The 14,252-nt window shown below is 38.5% G+C and overlaps 1 protein-coding gene across 3 annotated transcripts in view; it reads right to left on the bottom strand.

Annotated features, from left to right (window-relative positions):
• Positions 1-14,252, bottom strand: part of RASSF8 (Ras association domain family member 8) — a 95,804-nt gene that overhangs the window by 33,688 nt on the left and 47,864 nt on the right. Inside the window, exon 1 of one of the 3 annotated variants that reach the window (XM_045510344.2) lies at positions 3,133-3,247. The exons of the other annotated variants lie outside the window; for them this stretch is intronic. The gene's annotated coding sequence lies outside the window, so the exon portion shown is untranslated. Of the gene's footprint in view, positions 1-3,132; positions 3,248-14,252 lie in introns of those variants that run through there. 3 annotated transcript variants of the gene reach the window in all.

The following is a 14,252-nucleotide window of genomic DNA, read 5'->3' as shown; positions in this document are numbered from 1 at the left end:
TGATGTCCCTTCCAGTCCTGTGATTCTTGCCTCACCTTATGAGTGCCGTTAAAGTAGCTTTTAAAAGAAAAGACAACTCAAAAGCAAACTTTTAGCATATAAACACTCTCTAGGGGAAAAAAAAAAAAGGTCCTCCAATTGTGAAGAAAGAATATGCATCTGTGAACATTCCACAAACCTCCAAGTTAGAAAGACTGACAGAGACTTGAGTGATAGGAAGGATTTGTCTTTGAAAACAAAGCAGTAATTTATCAGGCCAATAAATTCATTGTGAAGACGCTAAAGTCAAATTAAATAAAACCAACAAGAGACAAAGCAATGTCCTAGTTTTCTGCACCGGGAGCTGAGGCTTCACTGAGCACTAATTATATCTGGTTGGAAATGAAGCAAATTAAACATGTTCCCTTATAAATGGTTTTTTTTTTTTTTTTTAAAACAAGAACCTTTTAAAGAACAAAGTATTTTGAATTATTTTCCCAAATTAATCTTGGGAATTAAAGTGTAGGTTATACAAGTAATTTGTTTTTTCCTAATGTGCCCTGGGTAACAATGACGAAAGTGTTGGTTGAAGATACACTTAAAAGCCAAATACCTAGTTCTGTAGTTTTGGGCTTTCCAACATGCCTCAGAAGCTGGGGTTCTAAACACAAAGTACAAAAACACATAAGTAATTATGCAGGATCTGGGGTCCTCAAATTGAATGAGAATGTAAAATACTTTCGGGAAACTGTCCAAACCATGTATTTTAGCTTGTTTGTCTTTGCAGTCTTCAATGCATTTTTTTTTTTTTTACTTCTAGTCAATAAAAATTCAAGTTACCAATCTTCTGGGCTATACTACATACCAGATTCACAGTCATGTTAGCTCTTTTAAAACAAGAGCATAATTAATTAGTAATTAGTACATATATGTAAACTAAAAAATGTGCAGTATTCTGTATATATGTATTTACAAATGATATAATGTGTATGTGCAGTCGAACTGTAATAATTCTACCTAATAAAACTGAAAAAGGAAAAAAGAATTCCTTACACTAAAAAAAGTTATTCAAAATAGCATATATATAAACTTTCCATAAAATAATAAATATTAAAATAAGTATCAAGTTTCCAATAACAGCTGAACTTAAATTTTTGCTAAATAATTTTCTATTTATTCCTCAGTTACAATTTTCCACTTCAGAAAACAGAAGTCGTGGTCAAAAGGTTTGAGATGAGTCTATAAACTGAGTCACAGCTTCCCCCCTGACATGCACATAGAGGTATATGCTCCACAAAGAATATTTTGGCTGTTTCTGGCACTACTGATCTAAAAACTCATTACGCCAGTTGTTTCTAACTCTTGTCAAAATATGGGCACAGAAGCAAGAAGAAAGAAACACCATGGAAACCACGGAAACCTTTTAAACAAAATACCCAACATCACCCAAGCTAAATGTAGATTACAAATCAGCACCAGCTTCCTGCGCGTTCCGCTCTCGTCCACATTAAATTAATCTGAGAGGTCAAAATGGTTTCTCGCTGTTGCTTCCTTTCTATTCCTGCTTGCTGCCTATTCAAAGGAGGTAATTTACAAACTCTGAGGAAAACGGCGCTGGGCCGCGCTGAGCCCCGCATCTCCTTACGAGGAGGCTGTGCTTTGTGGCACTTCAGAACTCACTGAAGCACAGACGCGGCACCCCCGGGGTCAGGTGCTTCTCCCCTTTTTGTTCCAGGATGGTCTCCCATCTGCTGGACCACAGGAACTGTTTAGCAGCAGTTACATGCATCTGAAAGGGTATGGACCTCTAGCACTGGAAAGGATCCAGAGATCACCTAGGTCAGGGATCCCCCCCGTTGTTTCCCAGCCCCCACAGGACAGGGACAGGTCCCAGCTTCCGTGCACAGTGGCCGACGGCTGGGGCAGGGGGGTGAGAGGAGATGTGACCACGGGCAGGAGGACACAGCCCTGTGCCCTGCCTCGGGTGTCTCTCATTCTCACTACTTCAAAAACGAAAACTTTTAAGTGGAAATGATCAAACAAATAGTCTTAGAAGAGTATTCACTGCTCTTTTCTGACAGGCCAGGTCCTTCAGCATTTACTGCCCATATTTCAAAATAAAGGAACTCTGCAAAACCTCCTGATTAAAACACCGAGGGGAAAGGGAAGGGGAAGCAAATAAAGGTGAGATACGATCCAAATACAGCAAAATTATTTGTCTTTTCTACACAATGCACCCCACTAAAATTTGTGATGTTGAATTAAGAATTGCTTTAAAATCCATCTAACTAAAAAATGCCATATAGCAGATTCACCAATAAAATGAAGAGTTTGTTGTAGCCTGCTTTTACTTTTATAGGTACTTTCTATTTGTTGGCAAAAGTTTGTTTTTAATCTCTATGTGCACTGGTTGCTATGAACTATATCCTATTTTGGAGACAGGAAGATCAGTGTTTCCCTGTAAACTTTAACGGGCATTTTGCCAACTGTCCAGTATCACTGATAAAAATTATTAACTCCTAGAAGTAAGGTTAGTGAACTTCTTCTCTAGGCTGTACAAGGCCCCGGCCCCTCCTGTGTGGGCGTGACCGTCGGGCCGGTTTCACTCCTGCTTACTTAAGTTGTGTGGCCTAATGATAGTCCGTCCCCATCTCCACAGCTGGCTAAGAATAGTATCACCTGAGCTAGAAGAGGAGCTCATTCACACACTTAACATTCCTTAAAAAAAAAGGAAAAAAGTTCATAGGGGAGGTGAGGAACCAGAAAATAGCAAATACTGAGAAGAGGAAAACATAAAGCCATCCACACCTCATTCTTCTAACCCACAGGGCTCACACTCAGTCTCAATAGCAGATATCATGGCAACCTCTTCATTTTAGCTTGTTCTCAGGCAAAATGCATCCAAACGCATCCTAGTGCATTTCCTCATTGATCCCTTCATTCCTTTACTCTTAATACACATCTGGGCCTCTCTTGCTCAAATCCACGACCTCTCCCTCACTAAAATTAGGATAAAGTCCACATTCCTGCCACTGCCCACACCTCACTCCAGCCCCTTCCTCAATGACACTTCTTTGTAAAGTTGCCGTATCTCCCCGCCCCACCATGTACTGTTTTCTCTGCTTAGAACATCTTCCTCTCCTTCCTACCCACCTCACCAGGTGAGCCCCAGGGAGCCTGCTGATCCCTGCTCGAGTGGGTGGTGGTAGCCAGGAGCCACCAGCAGATGCCAAGAGCTTCCTCTGTGCCAGGCACACATGCTAACTCAAAATGAACCACTGAGGGAATGTTGTCATCCCCGTTTTACAAATGAGGATGTGGAAGCTTTGAAAAGTTAATTTTAACTTGGTTCAGTACAGCCAGTACAATACGGAGCTGGGATCTGAAGTGAGTCTGACTCGAGTCCTTGCTGTTAATCTTTACCTGGAGGGTGGCAAGCCCCAGGGACCAGGCAGGTTTGCATACTGAATGCAAAGAAACAGTTTTCACCTCCACAAAGAAATACGCTTTAAAAACAAACAAACAAACAAACTCATGGCCCTTTAAGTTCACTTCTTCCTATTAGGACGAGTAATATTCACTTTCATCTTATGTCTATCATAAAAAAACCAACAGCCCTTCATTTATTAATTTTCCCTAACATAAAAATCTGGATAGTTAATGTCACTTTTCTTGAGAAACCATTTATATTCTGGAAAGTTATAATGTGCTTTATGATGAAAGAGTGTGATACTAACTTACTAAAAGTACATCTTAATTAAAGAATGAATATAGTGGAAAAATATAAAAGGATATGGAAAAGCTCACTATTCTTGTCATTGGGTGTTATAAAGCCAAAAAATGCTATAAACATTTGTAGTTTTTCTGCTGCAACCTGAAAGATCACAAGTCTTCAATATTTATGTGAGCAGGTATCAAATTCTTTGGATCAAAGGAGCTGCAACGTTTTCAGCCTGAGAGCCGAGCCACAGTTTTGGTAAGAATTTGATCCGGCTCATTATGGGGTATCTGGAGTTGAACTGAACTCTTCAGCAACATTTAACCTGCCCTTATTTTTACCTTAGAGGAAAAGTCACGTTTCAAGGATGGCTTAAGTATCTGATATATTTAGTCCCCAACATGTCTGCTTTAAAATAAGATCACACACAAATTGCTCTCTGCAGTACATCTGTGGATAAGAAGCTCTTTTAACTGATTATGTAATATTTTAGTTTTGGTAGTAAAAGATTCCAGATGTTTACTCTAACAGCTTTTGTAGACACATGGGATTAATGTTAGACACGTAATCACTGGTTTTGGGACAGGGCCAAAGCGTGTACGTGTGCCATTTAATTATGTTGGCACCCCAGGCATTTCAGACATCAACAGAATTTCTCAGCTGATATTCCCATTACTAAGCCCGTTTTAAATAATCACAGAGGGGTATGGAAATTGGCATTACACGTGCTAAGAAAATCTATCAAGTTCCTTTTACTTTTAATAGATTTGGAGGTTTTATGGGTTAAAAAAATCTCTTAGGCTATAAACACAGGTAAATATAATATAAAGACTGCCAGGAAATATTTTCTTCAGAATTCTTTGCTTCACACCAGTGTAGCAATTTCAAAATCTTCTTTTTGTTGTTGTTATTATTCTCATTTCTAAAAATTCATCTGTCCCCAGTGAACCTTTGACCAAGCCATGAAAATTTCCCATGAATCCTGGAACTTGACTTTGGGATATACTTCCCTATACAAACACAGAGGTTTGTTTTGAATAAACATTCCAAAGTTCCTTACCTAGAGGATTCAGAACAACCTGCTGTGAATCTAAAAGCATACAGACTCAGCAGAACTGTTTCATGTTAATGACTCAAATTTCTCCCACTTCCTTTAAGAAAAATTGCTTAACAACAAACATAATCTTCCCACAAATTTTCCAAGAGACACTTAAAAGTTTTACATGTGAAAATACATGAGTAAATCATCACAAAAATGGATGAGGTGACCTAAAAAAAAGTGCTACAGACTGTCTTAGAGGAAGGATGCTTTCAGTGAAGCAAACTCAATGGAAAAATTCCTAATCCAGAAGACTTCCAGACATAAAATTTCCAAGCTTCCCAAAGACCACATTTTAGTCTCCAGCTCTCCTGGGACACGGGAGGTTACCTTCATGTGCTGTAGGCTGCTGTATCATGCACGTAATTTTAAACTGAACACACAGAAACATACATTTTATTAAAATAGCACAGGATGATGAGAAACAAGACACTTCGGTAAATTTATCTGGAACCTACTTATAAGTAAAATATATAGCTCAGTTCAAACCATTAAAGCATTTTTTTCAGATTTCTTGAATTTTTTTGAGTAAGAAATAGTTTCGTTAATGATGGAATAACTAATTGTACAAGTTTAGCTGCTGCTGAAATCTCTACCAAACCCTCTTTTCTCAAGCTCTCCTCCCCCAAGTCTGTGATCACTCACACTCCACTTGACGTATCTTAAGAAGCAGACACTTCTTTTCCATTCTTTCATTTTAAATTGTCTCAGCCAACTGTTTGCCATTTTCACTGCCAATAGTGCAAAACCTTTATTATCTCAGACATTCATAATTTTATAACTGCTATGCCTCTCTGCAATCGACCTGGCACACTGCCACCAAATCCCCTTCCCTCAGCCTGGTTCCAATTGGGTTTGTGCCTCTATTAAGACAATGACAGAGGTATAACGAAGGGTGGGTAATCCAGCTCAAGAGTATACTACTTCCAGTGTCTTAACGAGGAAGGATGGGTCCCAAGGGTAACAAAGAGCCAAAATACTCTCTGAGAACCCAAGTAAATGATACAGTTGAAAAGAAAAAAGAAAAAAACTAACCAAAGAGAACATCCTGGAGTGCTGGCATTTTAAAGGTCTGGCAGTTGGCAAAATCAGTTACCCAGAAATCTAGCACCGTACAACTCCCCAAATCTACACCTGAAGTATAGAAGTTGTAACGCTGGCAAAATATAAACAATATGTGAAAGAACCCAGCACTGTACAAGGTTTCGTTTCATTTCTGTGCTCAGAGGCAGGGTATCATAAACCCCCAAATATCTCAAAAAATGGAAGAGCAAAGTCTGCAAGTCAAGCTACTGGTTGTGAAAGGAAGTTTACTGCATTGTTGTGCCAAGTGCTATATCACTGTAAAGAACCTTCACTTCATGGCAAAAGCAGCGGTAGCCAGGCTGGTCAGCAGTCAGGTATTTACAATGCTTCAGTCTGCCAGCTCTGTGATGACACTGCAGGAGAAATGACCACCTGTCTGTACAGTACGTATAAAGAAATGCTTTTTGATTCCTAACTTTGTTCTAGATGTTAATCTGGAGTTGCTTTTCTATTAAAATCTAATTTAAAAAAAGAGAGATTCAAAGATACCTATTTGGTTTACAAAAGAAGTTAAATATTTTCCACTAGAATACACTTTTCTACCACGTTTCCAGTAATACGGGAAATTTTGTTTCATACCCAGCACCTGAGTAAAAATGCCAACGGCATGAGTAACAGTTGTGCAGAGCATCACAGGCTGATAATTGTGTGTATGACAGACAAAAACTCAATACTGGATTACAGAAGAATAGAATCCATCTCACCTAGACAAGTGGTTTAAAAATGTCATCCTACAGAGCCTCACAAGAAGTTCTTTGAAAACAAGTACAATTGTGTGGAATGGATTCCCTTCTGCTTCTTACCGTCCCACTACTCAGGATTACAAGGCATGGAAAACAATGTAGATTCAAACTGTCACACAAAAGGTTTGAAAGCCATGGCTCCTGACCAAAACAGCTTTTTTTCTTTTCTCCTGAATAAAGCATTCTTTTGATCCTGGGGAAGAATTACCAAGAATTATTTTATCATTAATTGTAACTAATCACTGTAACGATTACTTATTGAAAAACAAATGAGTTAAAAATCAACCGAGAAAATTCAGATATACTCTAGTAAAATCTGTACCAAGAGAAAGTTACCTTTATTTATTTTTTTTTTTGCAATTTGTTTTTCTTCCAGTTTTATTGAGATATAATTGGCGTTCGGCTCTGTGTAAGTTTAAGGTGCACTGCATGATGATCTGACTTAATACATCATGAAATGATGACCACAATAAGTTTAGTGAGCATCTAGCATCTCATACAGATACAAAGTTAAAGAAATACAGAAAAAAAATTTTTTTTGAAGATATCTTCTTTTAAAATTTATTTTGACCTTTTAAAATATGCCTTTGTTGCCCTATATCCTGTTTTTTTTTTTAAACAAAGTGAGGCAAAATAATCAAAACAGTGAAGACTGACAAACAAAACTGACAATTTAGTTGCTATTTACTGATGAACTAAACAAGTTAAGGACAAGTATCTCTGAGGAAGCAACCCAATTAACTATTGGTTAGAGGGTTGATCAAAGATAAATAGAAGTCAGGGGTATAAATCAGACAGCATAATTCCAGATCGACAGTTTCCGTAACCATTAGGTGAAACTTTTTCTAATTATAATGATCACTAATAATAAGAATTTCAGCTAATAAAAAGTTCTAAGTTTTAATTATATAAAAGAGTACCAAGGAGACAGTTTCATTAAGGGGAAATATTTTGGATCTTGACTTAAGGCCAGGCATGAACACAGAGCATCGCTGGTAAGTAACAAAGCATGCTGCATCTAAGCACGGTGGCAAGACACTGACTTACTTGGAATGAGGCCATGGGACATCACAAGAGGTGGCAGGACATGAACATATGCACACAATTTGAGCAGAAATGAGCTAATTCACGCTTTATGTCTCTTGAATTTGGGGCTTATCATTTTAGCCACCAGAGGTCACCCTTCCCCAGAGAGATGAAAAGCAGGGTTTGTGAAGCACTTGCCACTTGTGTCATAAAGATACAATTTTTAAAACCATGCTAGCAGCGTCCTTCTTTCCCCACCCAAACCATACGCGAGGATGGAAACCTCCTCACCTTGCAGTTAATGCAAACATACAGGTAATGGAGAACAGGGGAGGTGAAAACAGCCTGAGAGGCTAAAATGGCCTATGTAACATGTGAGGGCTGGGCGGAGGGGATGCGGTCCTCTTGGAGGAGGAAGGTTTGTGGAACAGCTACCATGCTAGCGGGAGACAACGGAGAGAACTGGATGAAAGAGATTTCAAGGATTTTTACTGTGTGCCATAAATATAACCATTCCTGGACATTTTTCAGCTAAGGGCTCCAGTAAAGATTTATACTGCTCTTTAATCTAGTTTTGTATGTCAAACTTAAGTTTTATGTACCAAATCTGGCTTTCAGGAAACAGCAAATTAGCCAGGACTCCTCAGGGTTCAACTTATGGGCGTATTTACAATCAAAATGGAGAGAAAGAGACCCTGACTTCATCACAGTGTCTTGCACAAAACATGTGGTCAGTAAATACTTTCCCCACTCACCCCACCTCACGTATAAATAATACAAGAAGGAGCTGACGACGAAGGAGCTGATGACGAAACATTTCAGTCTCTTTTGTTTCAATCCCGTTAGGCAAGCAAGGGCCCACTTCTCTCCATTTACTACCACGCTACTGTACCACAGGTAGAAGTAAAATTCAAGGGTTAGAGTAATTTCATGTATGTGGATTACAGCAGCCAAGAGATAAATTCAGCACAGACCCCGATGATGACCCAAGGGTTCAGATCCTTTCAAAACACAATTAGTGGGAATGCAGTTTGGTGCAGTCACTGCACGAATCATCAGGGAAATATACATGGGAACCAGAATGAGAGATCACCTCACACCTGTTAGAATGACTATTATAAAAAGACAACAAATAACAAGTGTCGGTAAGTACGTGGAGGAAAGGCAGCCCTGGTGCACTGTAGGTGGGAAAGTAAATTGGTGCAGCCACTATGGAAAACAGGTTCCTCAAGTATTAAAAATAATACTGCCATACAATCCAGCAATTCCACTTTTGGGTATTCATCTGAAGGAAAAAAAACACTAACTCAAAAAGATACATGCACCCTTATATTCACTGCAGCATTATTTATGATAGCCAAGAAATGGAAACAACCTAAATGTCCACTGTTGGATGAATGGACAAAGAAAATGTGGTATGTGCATACACACACACACAGAGGAATATTATTCAGCCATAAAAAGGGAGGAAATCGTACCATTGTTAACAACAAAGATGGACCTTGAGGGCATTACATTAAGTGAAATAAGTGAAAAAGAGACAAATATTATACGATCTCACTTATGTGTGAAATCTAAAACAAAAACAACAACAAAAAACCCAGCTCACAGACACAAGAACAGATTGGTGGTGGCCAGAAGCAGGAGGTGAGGGGGTGGGCAAAGTGGGTTAAAGGGATCAAAAATTTGTAAAAACTTCCATCTATAAAATAAATAAGTATGAAGATATACTGTAGAGCATGGTGACTATGGTTAATAATACTGTATTGCATATTTGGAAGTTGCTAAGAGAGATCTTAAAAGTCCTCATGTCAAGAAAAAAAAAAACAAGTTTTGTACAGGAGTGGTGTTAATGAGACACTGCAGTGATTGTTTCACAATACATACAAATATCAAATTATTATGTTGTATGCCCAAAACTAACATAACATGTCACATATACCTCAATAAAATATGAACACATTTAAAAAGCCCTCCTTTGTCACACTGCCCCTCACCCTGTGCCATCCCTCAGATACCAAATTGTGACTCTTTAGTAGAGTGCAAGAATATGTAGATTAATTAAGGCAGCATTACACAAAAAATCCTGGACATGAGAACTATGGCCCAAGATTATTGGGAGATATTAAAATTGGTGAGAAGCTAACTCTTTATCTAAAGGAACACTACCAATGAAGCAAAGAAAAAGCACTGGTCAGACATGAGAACCAGGGAGCATCATAATATCCAAAACCAAAGCAAAACAAAGGTACTGATCAATCAAACAAACCAATCCCCAAAACAGTCCTTACTAACTTCGAGGCTTTTAATTTTAAAAGAAATGAAAATGAATGAATTTCCCATGTGTTTTAAGGGTAAATAGGTTCTCCTGTCTCTAGTTAAACCAACTCTTCAGTGGAAGGGTCTGACTGCAATTTTGGAGAGCATGACTGCTTGACAGGCAAACTACAGGATGAAAATAAAGATAACAGTAATTTGGTAACAAATTATAAACTCCAACTGGCCATCAGCACTTTAAAGTAACCATTAGCTAGAGTTAGTGGGGTCTGTGGTCACAGTGTTTCAGAGAAGTATTATCTTCTGTTTTTAAAGTAGGAATAGCTGGGACCTTATCAATAAAGAAAACACAGAAACAGTATTGCTGGGAATGTGCAAAGTGACTGCAAAAACAATACTAATGAATGATTTCTCTTAATTTCATTCATTTTTTCCAAAAAGCACATTCAAATCAGCATTTCTTATTAACATAATAATAGACCATTTAACTTTAGGTATTATATATTCTCTTCTCAGAACAACATCACTATGAAAAGAAATATGGAAATTCTTCATTTCTTTGCAAACTGAGATAAGTCACGTAAAGTATAATGTTACTTAACTCTAAAGATACACACAGAAGATAAGCAACTTTCCATGACCTTACACATTAGTTTAGATTAAATTTCACCTCGACCTCTTTGCTGGCCAAATGGCCTACCTATGAAAATATATTTTGATATAAATTATTTTCTATTTCTCAGTTTTATGTCTCAGATTTCAGAGGAGAAAAGTGAAGAGTGCATTTTCTGGGAATGCGAACACTAAGCAGCAGACAGGAATGACAATTTATTATTGTAGGTGTGACTGGTCTTCGGCTGAAAAATTCCAACCCTGAATCCAATGCTGGGATGATCTTCGATAACCCTGCAGTGGGAAGAGCCCCTTTACGTCAAGGGGCCATGAGAGACACTGGAACATCAGTTCGACTACATGTGGAATTGAAAACAAACAGACAAACACAAACAAACAAAATCTTCAGTTGAAACAGAAGTGAGGTCTGAAAGGAAAAAGGACTAACTAAAGCTATAATCCTAGTAATTTCCACAATCTTAACCATAACACAAAGTTTTAAATTCAATTCTTAAAGGATTAGGATTTTAATCTATGATTAAAATTTAATGAGGACTCCACAGCCAGTTTCTGATGATTGTAAAAAAAAAAAAAAATCTAATTTCATTATAACTATGTTGAGCACTGTCAAAATCTGTTTTTTTTTAATTTCAAATATCCACTGGAGAAAATTTTCAAATAAATAAACATAAGTCAGTAATTAACTTGTCTTAACATTTTTTTTTGACATAGAGATGATTTTATGTTATTTAAAATGAATTTAACCTGTATTAAATTGAATTGACCACACCAATCAAGACTCCTACAGAAAAATACTGCATGTTTACTCTTCCTATAAAATAAAGCAATTATTTCCCCCAAAGCAAATTGCCCCAATTTCAACACATCACTGGAACTTAGGAGAAAGTTAATACCGGCACATTTAGAGTTAAGGATGGCACACATGTTTTATCTTGCTTCTAAGTCTGTTTGACTACAGATGCCAAGGATGCAACGCTGAAAAGGATTATCAGGCTCAGCACGAACACAGACCACGATCAATTAATTATGCCTGCCGTGGACCCAGGGAGCATACACACATGACCTATTTCACCATCTCTCCTACGGAAGCTGTTGGTTAAGAACACATTTTAGTGGTCGGACAGCTCTGGATTCAAATCCATACCCCACCACCCCACTTATTAGGTGTATGATCTTAGACAAATTACTAGTTTTCTTGGCTCTAAAATGGGAGTAATAATCCTTAAATTTGTCAGAGCTAAGTTACAATGAATATGAAGACTAAATACAACCCAGCATGCAGTAATTACTTTAAAAATAGCTATTACTGGTATTACTATAGGAGTTTGAGTCTTTCAGAGCTCATCAGTGACTGATCACTGAATGTGATCTTGAAGTAGGCAGGTCCCTACCAAAACCCGCTGTCACAGTGAGTGAGCCCTCACTCAGCCAGTCACTGGACATGGGCACCAGCCAGCGGGGCGGGGCAGGGCACCCGGACACAAGTCCACGAGGCAACAAAGGACCACACTCTCGCATCCCCCAGACCAGCGCTACAGGTCTGAGGCTTGTCAACGCAACACAGAAATGTGCCATTTACTCAGAATGAGGTTTAGAAAAATAATGGTTACAAAAATAGAACCATTTTACCCTTCCTGGGACCACTCACCCACCTACCAAGTATGGGATAAGAACTGGTAATTACACTCTTCTAAGAATTTCAGAGTCTTAATCTAGGCCGACTCGACACCAGCTGCACTGAAAGAAAACAGACTTCAATCAGCATGAAATCTACTTCAATGACAAAGCATATACACAAAATGAAAAAAAAAAAAGACCCTTAAAAAGTTAAAGCTGGTTAGAAGATGCTATGATATATAACCAGGAGAATGAACAATATAGCTAAAGACAAACTAGATCCTTTTATTATAAAAAGTTTTCAACAGTTAAAAACAGTGTCAAATATTACGATGTTATTTGAAATTCTAACTCCACAATTACAATTTATAGTGAACAGGCTTGGCGACTACTCCACGTCCTGTTACATGATTTTACTGAGCTTGAGTGAATCTGATTGGAAAGCAACAGAACTGGCAGGACACAGGATTTAAAGGGTCAGAGACCTGGGTTCACTGCTTATTTTAACCATCTAACTCTGAATTCCCTTAAGCTCACAGACGCTCATTTCTTCGCCTGTAGAAGACTGATAAGACCATTTCTCCCATTAGATTGCTGTGAGCATCAAACTAGACGAACCTTTTTTTTTTAAGAGTGCTTCATGAGCTCTACAGAGCTGTCCTGCCAGGTGGCTCTCAATAGAGAGCTTACCCTGGGTGTACAAAATCGACTCGGATTAACGGGAACAAGAGTGAAGCCGGGAGGGCAGTGCCGGGGGCAAGCCACACAAGAACCTGCCCTCTTCGCTGGGCACAACAGCCAAGCTCCCTGAGGACGAGCCCACACCAACACAGACCCTGTGGATGACAGCCTACTGACTACATGGAAATCTCAGCTTTTCTTTTCTTTCTTCTTCTTTTTTTTTTTTTTAAATTCTGGAGATACAGTTTCCTTTATTTTGATTCTAAAAATTTGGGTGGAGGTACAGAACATGAAGATGGACAAACTCACATGAAATGAAAGATCATGGATACGGAACGCCCAAGAAAAAACAAATCTGGATACCAACCAAAGCCCTACAGATTTTTAAAAATCCAACTCACTCACATGATTAGTAAATATAGGAATAAATAACAAAATAACATAAAAGCGCAGTTACTTTTAGGCATCAAGAGTGATACACAGATGCAAGGCCAGATGGGAAGATGAACTCCATTCCTCCATCTTCAGAAATGCAAGACGCTGTTTACAGCTGGCGAGAAAAGGCTAAAAGGCTACAGTTCACACTCAAGTATTCACTGCCCGTTATCATGCTATTCGGGGAAGAACTGGAGATTCGGTTTTCTCACTTTTAAAATATTAGATGCTTTACAGCTTTTGTTAAGCTCTTAACATTTATTAAGTACTTGCCATCTGCCAGCCGCTGTTCTAAGTGCTTCTGAATGTATCAGTTTATTTAATTCTCAAAACAATCTTAAGAGGCTGGTACTATTAACGCCCCTGCTTTTTTAGAAGAGGAAAGCATGGCCCGGAGAAGTTACAAAACTCACCCAAGATCGCACATCACACTAAGGGAAAAGCCAAGATCTGAATCCAGGCTGTCTGCAACCAGACTTCAAACCCTGAACTAACAGATACTCTACCGTCTAATAATTATGCAGAATATATATGATACTTGTTTCAAAAAGTATTTACTAAAGGCCTACTATTGCTACACATATGATAACAAAAGCTTTAAAGACACTAGATTTAAAGTGAAGTTCAAGGGTCAGTCACTACTTAGTAGTTAATTAATCCTGGCATCACATTTCTTTGACGTGAGTGCTTGTGGGACTGGCGGTGAAGTAGAAGCAAGGGTCTAGAAGAGAATCACTATCAAAAATACTACTGCTTTTCTGGGAAGCATCTGATGAATCTTTCTGGAAAATAAATTCTGAGGAAATTTGCAAGGGGCCTCCTGATTATGTAAAACTGACTAACGGCAAATGTCTACTGTTTTTTAATGAGGACTTCTTTCCAGAGACACACGGCTCAAGCAGCTCTTAGACAGAACTGGGGCTGACACACACAGCAAAACGGCACCAGGCCTTATCCC

This window comes from Camelus bactrianus, chromosome 34, assembly GCF_048773025.1.
Source record: "Camelus bactrianus isolate YW-2024 breed Bactrian camel chromosome 34, ASM4877302v1, whole genome shotgun sequence".
Classification (NCBI taxonomy): Eukaryota; Metazoa; Chordata; class Mammalia; order Artiodactyla; family Camelidae; genus Camelus; species Camelus bactrianus.
The sequence above is the reverse complement of the archived record's forward strand: the minus strand, read 5'-3'. Positions and strand labels throughout refer to the sequence as shown.